The sequence below is a fragment of the Cimex lectularius genome, unplaced genomic scaffold (assembly GCF_000648675.2).
Source record: "Cimex lectularius strain Harlan isolate CLEC.00 unplaced genomic scaffold, Clec_2.1 scaffold27, whole genome shotgun sequence".
Taxonomy (NCBI): domain Eukaryota; kingdom Metazoa; phylum Arthropoda; class Insecta; order Hemiptera; family Cimicidae; genus Cimex; species Cimex lectularius.
Genome location: NW_019392670.1, coordinates 2,226,961 through 2,238,691, shown reverse-complemented (window position 1 = coordinate 2,238,691; position 11,731 = coordinate 2,226,961). Strand labels below are relative to the sequence as shown.

General features: G+C 35.8%; 1 protein-coding gene across 3 annotated transcripts in view; it reads right to left on the bottom strand.

The window, feature by feature from the left end:
- The window catches only part of LOC106667147 (photoreceptor-specific nuclear receptor-like), a 97,059-nt gene that overhangs the window by 58,807 nt on the left and 26,521 nt on the right, over positions 1–11,731 (bottom strand). The window lies entirely within an intron of this gene.

Here is an 11,731-nt window from a genome sequence, read left to right as displayed (position 1 = left end):
TTAAAATAAAAGCCGAAATAAAATAACGTAAAGTATAATTCAGGTGGATTTGAGAATTTTATTTTGCAATAAACGCAGTATCAGATTGATATATCAATCCTTTGTTTGTTAATTTTTTCTCCTCCCGTAACATAATTAATTTCGTCATCTCACCATAATAAATAACGTTAATAATTTTATTCATAAAGTTTCTCCGGTTATTGATTAAATACCAATCTAAGACCAGAAATTCATTGATTAAATGAACGTAAATTTGATAAAAAAAATGATCATTTGTGAATTATTTGTAGTAACATTTTTCAATTAAATTATCTTTATGCAAGGTATGGGTTAAGATAAAAACGTCAGTGTCACGAGCGGGATTCGAACACACGACCTTCGGCTAAATACGCCGGCTTCCATCTCAACCAAACCTCTCGAATTTTCCCTCCTTTTTGCCATTTTTCAAAAATTCGACTTTTTTATCTCAACCAATACCTTACATAAAGATTAATTAATTGAAAGATGCTATTTGGTCAATCGGACCACGAAATCTAACGAATTTATGGTAATATTGTTGCCGTTTTGTGTTGGTTAACAGTACATTTTCCCTGGTTATTTGCATTCTTAGAAGACCGTATAAAAATTTCAATTAAAATTAAAAATAATGTAAAATTATAAAACATCATTCTTCTATTATTAATTTCAGATTTTTTTTAAATATAAAACAATTGGTCTCTTAAAAACCGTATGAAAATTAATTACAGTTATATATTTCTGAAAAATTAACCCTTTTTATTTTCCAATTAGAATTTTTTCGAAGCAATTTTGCCTTTTTAAAAATTTAAATTAACCGTTTTAAACTTTAAATTATCCTTTTTAATTTAAATTAACCTATTTTAATTTCAAATTAACCGTTTTTTAACTTAGCGCTTCTTAATTGTAAATTAATCCTTCTAAATATCAAATTAACCCTTTTTACTTTAGATTGACTTTTTAAAATTTAAAATGAACAATTTTTAACTTCAAATTAACCGTTTCAAATGTCAAATTAACCCTTTTTATCTCCAAATTAACACTTTTAGTTACAAATAAACGGTTTAAAGCATTCAAAAACTTAGAAGATGGTATCAATTATGTAAAGTAAAATTTTAACTTCAAATGAACCCTTTTAACTTCAAATTAACCTTTTTTTAATTTAAATTTAATTGAAATTACCCTTTCTACCATCAAATTAGCCTACTTTTCAATTTCCAATTAACCTTCTTTATTTGAAATAGACCCTTTTTCGCAACAAATTTCCTTTGTTTAAATAGTAATTAATGAATTTTAATTTCGTATTAATCCTTTTTAATTTCAAATGAACCCATTTTAATTTCATTTTAAACCTATTTTACATCAAATTAACCCATTATAATTTAGCCTTAAAACTATTTTACATCAAACTAACCCTTTTTAATTTCAAATTAACCTTCTATAATTATGTAATAATCCTTTTTAATTTCAAATTAACCCTTTTTAAGTTCCTCTTAATGCTATTTTCCGTCAAATTAACCATTTTTAATTTCAAATTAACCGTTTTAACTTAAATTAGCCTTTTTAGTTTCAAATTAATTAATCATTTAACTCATAATTAACCTTTTTAAATTCTAATTAACCTTTTTAAAATTTCAAATTAACCATCTTTAACTTCAGTTTAACGCTTTGCAATTTCAAATTAAACATGCTTATGTTCAATTTAACCCTATTTTTATTTTACTTTATTTTAAATTGTTTCACAGGTAGATATTTTGTGAGACATTTGAAACAGTTGAGTGATTGACGCCATCGCGTCGTCATTCGCAGTGTACGTGTAGATCCTCAGTTTGACCTTAGGTGAGTAAGGTAGGGAACATCGCAGAGAAACATTTGAAACCCAATAAAAGAATATCGACTTATCTGGAAAACGAAAGCCATCTGTTAAACCTGCAAATAAACCAAAATAGGACATCCAGATTGATGGAAGAAAACACTGGGTCGTGGAAGCTTAAAAATTTAAGACTGCTTTTGGAACATAGGAATAAGTACAGTGGCTTAAATGAAATTCTGAAAAAAGTCCCCTACAGAAAGAAAGGTCGGGTGCTGACAAAACTATAGCACAGATAAGAACAAGGATACAAAGCAGTATTGCAAGACATAAAGAGAACAGGCAAGTCACTGTAATGGAACTGGAAGAAGCCTTTCTTCCTTCTGCAAACTGAAATTTTAGAAGAAAGTATTGAACAATGAAAAGATAGCAACAAGCTTCGATGGCAAACCTGGAAAGAACTGGAGAAAGCTGACGTACTTCACAGTTGTCGGTATTTTTATTGATTAAATTTTCAAGTTTTGAATCGTTCAAATGACTACAACATTGAATGAAATGTGTAATATTTCATGCTTGCTGTCAGGAGTTTCGTTTACCGCGGTAAGAAAGGCATTAAAAGGAAGAAAAGGGGAACGGAAATGGAATGAACCCGGGAGATTAATTATCCGTAATTAGGATATTGAAGAAATGTTGAAAACAGGGCTGCTTCTGATGGTCCGCGAACCGTTTGATGCGATTACCCTTTTATTTGATGGAAGAAGGGAACAGCAGGGCCTAATCCTGTCAACTATTGTCGGAGCAAACCCTTAATTCCGTCCCAATCCACCCACTACTTAGTCCATCATTCCGCTACGCTGAGGCTAATGCAATTTTCCCTTGAGGCATCCACAATTGCGACTCTTGTCATAAATTGCAATTAAATGTAAGCTAAATACTGATATAACGGGCGTCATAATCTCTAAATATTACATCTCGATCTGCTGACATGGATATAAATCCGTTTATTTTACGAGTTGAATATTGTGTCAAACTTTAACAGTAAAAATAAACTAGTGTTTGTATTTTCTTTAATGAAAAAACTAGTTTGTTCTACGAGTTGAATATTGTGTCAAACTGTAACAGAAAAAATAAACGTTCGTTCGTCTTTCCTTTGATAAAACAACACTACTTTGTTCCACGAGTTGAATTTTGTTTCAAACTTTAACAGGAAAAATTCACTGCGTTCGTATTTTCTTTGATAAAGCAGAACACTATTTCCTTGTACAAGTCTAATTTTGTGTCAAACTTTAATAGCAAAAATAAACTAATGTTCTTCTTTTTTTATTATTAAAAAGAACACTAGTTTATTCTTCGAGTTGAATTTTGTGTCAAACTTTAACAGAAAAAATAAACCAGCGTTCGTCTTTTTTTCGATAAAAAAGAACACTAATTTGTTCTAATTTGAAATGAAAAAGGGTTAATTTGTTTGTAAAATAGTTTTAGGACGAATTTAAAATGGGTTAATTTGAAATTAACAAGGATTAATACAAAATTAAAAAGGGTTAATTAAAAATTAAAAAGTAATAACAAGAAATTAAGCAGGGTTAATGTGAAATTAAAAAGTATTAATACGAAATTAAAAATGGTTGATTTAATTTTTTAATGAGGGTATTTCGACTGTGAGGTTATATGAACCCTCAGGGAGCCAGTATTTTTGGAAAAAAGCCCATTTGTAACTACGTCGGGTTCGAATGCAAGGCTGGATTCGAACCCGGGACCTTTACCTTAGTGATTAGTGCCGTGTCAACGCCTAAATCTTTGCGGTCACCGACGCCCCGAACTGCTTTATTCTCCGAGCTGAATTTTGTCTCAAACTTTAACAACTAAAATATACTAGTGTTCGTCCTTTCTTCTATAAAGACAATAGGCGGACCACAATTATCGTAGTCATCTCAAAGCCGAGCAGACTTCAATAAAAATTATGCTGTTAACTACATCATAATTAAATCAGGTGAATTATCGTTTGTTTAGAATCTACATGGATTACAGTAAAACTCCGGTTTGACGGAGTTAGGTCTTTTATTTCAATTAATACACCAAACCCGTTTGTTCTCAATGGCTGCGATAAATGTCTAAATATTAATTTGTACCCTTCCAGTAGGATTTCCTCCCCTTACATCCGGCGTTTTGAGCTGGAAGAAACTTTCTTAGCCTTTAATCAAGACTACTAACAGAAATATTAATACAATCAATTACAGATCTTTTATTAGCTTATTGAGGGTTTGTCTTAGTTTAAAGTACAAAAAATACAATCAAACACCTGTAGGATCTGCTAACTCGTACTTAAATTCCATGATTTGAGCAGAATTGCAATAAGCCAGCAGTTGAACTTATATTTATTTAAGAACTGTGGCAATCTCTTTCTTCACTCTTTCTCACCCTCTCTCATTCTCTCTCACTCACTCGCTCACAGGCTCTCTCTCACTCTCTCTCTTTCACTATATTATTTTGTCACTTTGTCTCTCTCTGCCTCTTACATTCACCAATCCATTCTCGCACTCGCTTCCTCTTTCTTTCTCTTCATATTCTCACTCTTTCTCTTTCTCAGTACCTCTCTCATTCTCTTTCTTTCTGTCTCTCTCACTGTCTTTCACACTCACTTTCTCTCTTCCTTTCTATCTTTTTTATTATTAGTATCTCTCACTCTCTTTGTTACTCATTATCTCTATTTCTTTCTCACTTTCTTTTACAACACTCTCTTTCTTTTTTCCTCTCTTTTTCTTTCGTACAAACTCCCACTCACTCTCTCTATCTCTTTTACTTTCTCATTTTGTCTCTCTCCCTCTCTCTCTCTCTTACACTCACCCACCCACTCTCGCACTCACTCAGTCTCTCTTTCTTTTCTCTTCCTTTCACTCTCTCTCTCTCTTTTTTCTCACTCACGCACAATATCTCTCTCTCACTCTCACACTCTCACTTTCTCTTTTTCTTTTAATCACTCATTTCCTCTCTTTCTCTTTCCCTTACTCGTTCCCTCTCTCGCTCACTCAACCACCCATTCACCCTCGCATTCACTCACTCATTGAAATACATACATTCTCTCGTTATCTTTTTGTTTGTTTATTTCTTTCCCTTTTTTACTATCATTGTATCTATCTACAATCTATCAGCCCACTTTATGTGTTTTTGAGTACATGTCGTCACAAAATGTTTAAAATTTAACTGGAATAAATTTTACTATATTATTAATAATTTATTTTTTTAAAGTTATTATATTGCAAATGAAAGTCAAATCTTTTAACTGTTATTGTAATAAATGTTATCACATTTTTCAATTGTCTTTCTGTCAGTTATCTAAATTTATATTAATTACTTTAATTATTTTTAAAATTCTAATAGATTATCATTACAACGTGTTCAACAAAATAAAAAAGCTACAGAAAAATTAATTTTTCCTTTTGTGTCTTTTGCAATTTGTGATTTAACATGTTATTTCTACAATAGTTAACGTTTTTATGAACTGATTTTCACAGTTTTTCATAAAATCAAATTAACTTGGTGAATGCGCGAATGATGGTATGTTACCATTTGAAAAAAAATTCTTTTTTTAAAATTAAAACCCCACTAATTATTGCAATGTTTGTAAGTATTTACTTATATCATAGAAAGAAGTTAGAGATTGAGATAGAGATAGAAGATAGATAGATGTACAGAGACAGAGATAAAGATAGGGAGAGAGAGAGAGAAAAGCTCTGGGCTTAATAAACATCCTTGTTTGAGATCTATGGACATCTCAAAATGATCTGAAAGAGCTTGCTGGTACCAGGTAGAAGCCAATATACCATTGTTAAAAATTGTATATTATTTCTTCTAAACGTTGCATTAAAATGATTCAATGATTTGTAAGTCAAATACGGTTAATAGTTTATATGCAAGAAAGCAACATTTCCCGAAAAGACAAGTGTATTTCTGGGAAAACTTATACACATACGTTATACATAACTAATACATATAAGGTAATTGTCATTTTTCTTTTTAGGTATCACCATTGAATCCTTAAACAATTTCTACCGTTTTTATTTATTATGTTTGTCTCGTAAAAACTAATAATATTAGAAGAAATCCTCACTTTTCGGATGCCCCTCTAAAGGTAAAGTTATCCGAAGGGACCCCAAGAGAGAGATTGTTTCCACCCTCGATGTAATCCTGAAAGAATTCCATCATTCCGGGGGGAGCCTTAGTTATGTATTTTATAGAGGAAGAACCCCAGGGGTTAATCTTATCAAAAGCTTTCCTTGTAACTTTATTAACCGTGGCCGTTTGAACTTTTTCGGCAAACAAACCCCGAATACCTTTCAAGAGAGGAATCCGATTACTCTTCAACAAGAAACTGGGCACTTTCAATAAATAATATGTGCTTAAAGACGTGCTGGATCAGCGAAAAAATGTGGTCTATAGAACAAAATACTAATTTCACTTCGTAACAGCGGTTTTTGTAGGTTTCAAACCTTTACAAAACATCATCATGGGAGTCTCAAATAAATATTTATTCAAGAATACTTTTCTTTCTACTTTTATTCAATATTTCAATGATGTCCCTCACGCACTAGGGGTAATAAATACATAACTTTAGCACACAACCTCTACATTTCCCACCCAACTCTGTTCATCCTTCTGAAGTGAAGTACCACAAATCCCCATGTAGAAAATCCCCTGGTCATGATATACCTCCACCATACAACCTCCCACAAAAGGCCATAGTTTTCTTAGCCACCATATTTAATGTCATCCTACAAACCACTCTCATCTATTAGGGAAATTTTCCTTCGTTATTCTAATTTCCTAAAGCTTACAAACCTCCCAACCAAATATCCTCTTACATACCCATCTCTTAAATACCATAAACATCTTTCAGACCCATCAGCCTTCTTCATTCCATGTCCAAAATCCTTGAAGCCACTTCTAAAGCGCTTAACACCCGGTTAACCCATACATAATATAAAATAATTCATTCTTATTCCACGATCCAACAAGGTTTCAGAGATGTCGACACTATCTCCTCTGCTCTAGAGAATAAAGTTTATTGCCTACGTTCCTAGATGTATCATAGCTTTTTGAAAGTGGCTGTCACCCGGACTTGCTAGAACTTAAACGCTTCCTACCACTTCCTTATTATCCTATCCTGAAATCGTACCTATCCGAAAGCTGCTTCAACGTGAGGTGCCAGTTCTCGGAGGCCAGACACAAGCCTGCGTCCCACAAGCAAGCATTCTTAGTCCCATACTCCTCAATATAATTTATACTGCTGACCTACCTATACACCCTATACCATTCATCACCACCTATCACCATTTTGTCCTTTTACTTGAACCAAGCTACCTTCCAAGATGCAGACACCTTGAGCTTATCGAAAACTGGTGCCAAAAGTGGAGGACAAGTCTGAATGAAGGAAAATGTACTCAGTGTACGTTCAGATTGAAAAAACAGTTCTCCGCGGTACATCAACAACAAGGAAGTACCGATTTCCATTCAATCCAAATACTTACTGCCCAAGCACAAATTGACACTTACCCACTCAGATAGCCGACCACTGCACGCCGGTGCCCCACAAGGGAAAATTTTTGGTCCCGTACTTTAGAACATTTACCCTGCTGACTTTCGTTTACATCTACATCACTTCCACTTAAGACAACTTAGACAGCAGAATGATGAGGACTTGGACTACTATGAAGATTTCTAGGACTGAAATCTTGATGGTAAATACTAAACTCACCTTTTACAAGACTTCACTGCGGCCGCTTTGGACATACTCTCGATGTGTGGGTTCTGTCAAGCCATCCAACATTAACCGCATACAAACCAAACTTTAACCAAAGTCGTCAGACAAATTATCAAAGCTATATAACTAACCTCACTTTACAGAACGACATCAACCGTTCCCGATTTCAAAAGTTTCACACCAACCTCTCAATCCATCCTTACCCTACCTTTCGACCCTCTCAACCAATTTCTATCCCGAAAACCCGCCACGTCGCATTAATTGACGATGGCCTCGAGACCTCCTTGCCCCTGGGATTAAGGATAATTCACACTTAGTGCCGGCATTGGCTGGATTCTTATGGCATGTTTCATCTGGGTGCTGTGCTGGCATTAGTGTTACTGCTGTGACCTTGTGAAAAAGTTTTGTGATCAGATTTGTTATATGTACTAAGGTGTATAGGGTACAAATAAAATTATGAAAAAAATACATTCCCAAACAATATCAATTAAAAGTGTTTCGGCAGCAGACGGACTATTCAAATCTTCGAGGTTATAAAGGTCTTGATCTTGCATACGTTAGCCACGAGTTAAATTTTATCGCCTATTAATTCTCGGCTTTAGATGTTGAAACTTAATAGAGATCTTCAATTAACTCCTTTCCATTCGTCCAGGAATAAATAATACGTTTGATACCATCAGAGAAATGATACTAGCAAGGGGAGTGAAAGCGGAATTGCCGAGGAGCGTTTCATAATGTTTTGGAAAACGATATTCGAGATTGGCCTCCATTTATGATATTACCGCCCACTCTTCTCAAAAGGGAGAAGGGAAAAGAGGAGTGAAGTGTATAAATACAAATGCCCCCTAAGGTCATCACTTTAACTTCATTCATCAACTCTCCCTCTTCTGTTTTTGTTCCGTCTAAACAAATCGTTTATTCACAGCGACGGCTCACTTAAACCACTACTTTTCATCAGTTACAAGGCTCAATAAGGATAATTTTGAATTTTTACTTTAAAGAGATCTGTTTTAAAGAAGCTAGGTCGAATATGAAAAAGTGTTCAATCTCATCCATTTTTGGATTTAATCTGAAAAACAATTGAATAAAATCGTTAAGTTGTACACTCTAGCATTTTAAACAACCAATTGTTACGTTCAATGTTTCGAATCGTTTCAGCATCGACAGAGGACAATCATCACAAGTCACCGTGGCCTGTTAAATAAAATGGTCGATATCCAGAAATTTCAACTTTATCCTTCGGTTATATATTGCCTTCTGGGCGGAACCAATGAATAGTTGGCACTTGTCCCTGAAATCCCATTTTGCACCGTTTTATTTTGCTTGAAGTTCTATCGGCAAGCGTCCAGGGACCACATGCAGTTCATGTGTGGACACGTTCGATAGGCCCTAGGGACCGCCAGGAAAGACAGGCGCTGCGCCCGCTCGAGGAGCTTCCAGTCGACGTCCATGTCGTGGCAGCGTATAAAAGCACCGATTCGCATAACAACTAAATCGTCCTGTTCTTGCAAGCGGCTCCCCAAGCGAGGGCTGTGATGGCCTGATGGCAAACCTCTTTTTGAATAGAGAGTTGAGGTTGGCACCATATCGCATTCCTGCCGTCATCTTTATGCCGACATATGTTTGTGGTTTGACGGTTTGGTCATTCGCTCTAACCACAGGCAGTGAGTGCACGTTGTGCTTACCTTTTAGTGACGTATATTGCGCCTTATCGACCGCTTATTCTGCCTGAGATAGACCGACCTGCACAAATCAATGACAACCACCACACTCGTCGGTAGCTCAACCCACTCAATCTTGGTCAGAAATCTTTCAAACTATACGTCCCAAAGGTAAGGCCCTAAGACGGATCCTTGCGACTCCTTTTTTTATAATGGGCGTGGATTCCTCTTCACCACTTTCAAAAAACGCGACTCTTTCCCGTAGATACTTCCAGAGGATTTTGAGCAGCTCTGTCGGGTAGTTCCATCGCAATTCATCCTTCAGAGCGTGCCACCACATTCAAACTCTTTTTATACCTCCAAGAATATTCCCAGAGAGTATCTGTGGCCAGAACTGTTCACCAACTGATGCATCTGAAAAACGCAGTGGATAGTCGACCAGCCTTCTTGATCGCCGAGTTGCCACGAGTGCCTTGTCCAGTGCTTTTCAACATGTTGTGCACCATCGTCTCCAATATTTTAGCATGGGCAAACAGCAATGATATCAGCCGATATGAGCTGGGTTCTGAGGTACAAACGAGAGGTAGAATTTTAGGATATCGACGTAGTATACGTATATGTAAGCATAGATTCAGTAACCAGATCGAAACGCTCAAATGACTGCAGTTAAAAAAAAATACGCGTGAAAGGTCAGAAAAAGAAGGAAAAATTACAAAGGGCCGGTGATGACCTCAGCTGTTTATCGGCCCATAAACCTCCAACTTTATATATATGAGCTGGGGAGCTCCGGAGAATGGCATAAATTCCCATACAGTATTTCTCAAATATACGATACCGTCATTCTTTCAGAAAATCTCAGTGGCTTTCAGCACCCTCAAGACCATCTCCCATGTTCAGAGAATGGTTCATGATACTTTTCTACCTTAAGGTCGCATCGATCGAGTACGGCACATTGCTCTGAAAAATTCAAGAGCATCCTTCCATTCTCTTATTACCTCCTCCTAAAAGCCTATCTGTCCGGTAGCTACTTGAAGTATCGAAACATCAACCAATAACGGAAACGGGTGTTCCACAAGGCAGCAACATTAGCCCAAAGTTGAAATATTCACGTATGCACACTATAACGCTTCCTTTTAACAAACCCAGAGCCAGTAGCCTTCATAAACCTCCAGGACCTTTCCTGTTTAGAAGAATATATTAAGAAATTTAGGATCAAACTCTAAAAAAAATTCTAGCAATTTTTACCTTTCGCCGTATCATCTCACCACCAACCTACTACAAAGCTGTTCCTCTTTCAGCAATCAATGGCTTTGGTTGGACTTTAAATCGACTTACTTAGAACCAAGAATTCAGTCATTCCAGTTCCAAAATCTAACAAACCTTTAGATCCATTTCTCCAGGAGTTGATACGGGTGACTGCATAAAACCGTGGACCCATCCGTACAAACCTCTAGGATGCATAAAAAGCTCAATAAGATTACGATTTCCTCTCTAGTAAGGAAAGTGAATAATGCTGAAATAGGTGTGTAATTAATGCATTAATTATCCACTCGAAATTATAGTTAACCAATTTTGAGAAGAAGGTACGAAGTTGAATTTCCGCCCTTGGTTGTTTTACAAAAGGGTGACTGCAGGCTTCCGATGTTTCAATTTGGTCTCTCGAACTCGGGGCTCGAAGGACTACCAGATGTGGCTCTATTATGATTGATTTATTTTGTATAAATCTCGGATCATCAGATGCCCGGTATTAACGAAATGAGATAGCGTTTAGCCTTCCTCGGTGAAGGGGTGGTCGGAGGCGGAGGGCTAACCCTGAGGGAGAGAAGAACGGAAATCGGGAATTAATTATCAACTCTCTAGGGGAACATTTTCCAACCCTCCCGTTTTATGTCGCCTCAATCCTGGGATGTTTATAGTAGCAAGGGATCCTTCTTTTCGTAGACCGACCAAATTGATTTCCCCTTCCAGACCCTTCATCTTTCAATAACGCATTTATTCATATAAAGGCGGAGTTGAACAGATAACAGTCCACTCTACGGCAATGACAATAAAATAATTATATTTAAAAAGAATAAAATATTTTTATTAAGAGGTGAATAATTTTTTACAACTGATACTCTGTATTTTTATGTTTTGAAACTATACTTAATACTTCCTTCTCTACGGTCCCTTTCTCTCTTATTCTCTCTCCCTCGTTTTCTCACTCGGTCTATCTCTTTTTATATCTTTCTTTCTCTCTCTCGCCCTCTCTCCCGATTTCTCTATCTCTCTATATCTATTTGTTCCCTCCTCTCTCACACTATCTCTCTCTTTCTCACACTTTTTATCTCTCTCTCTTTCACTCTCTTTATCTTTCTTCCATCTCTTTCTCTCTCTCTCTTTCTCTCTTTCTCTCTCTCTCCCTCTCTCTCTCTCTCTCTCTCTCTTTGTCACATTCTTTTTTTCTCTAACCAACTCTGCCACTATCACTTTTCTATACCTCTATCT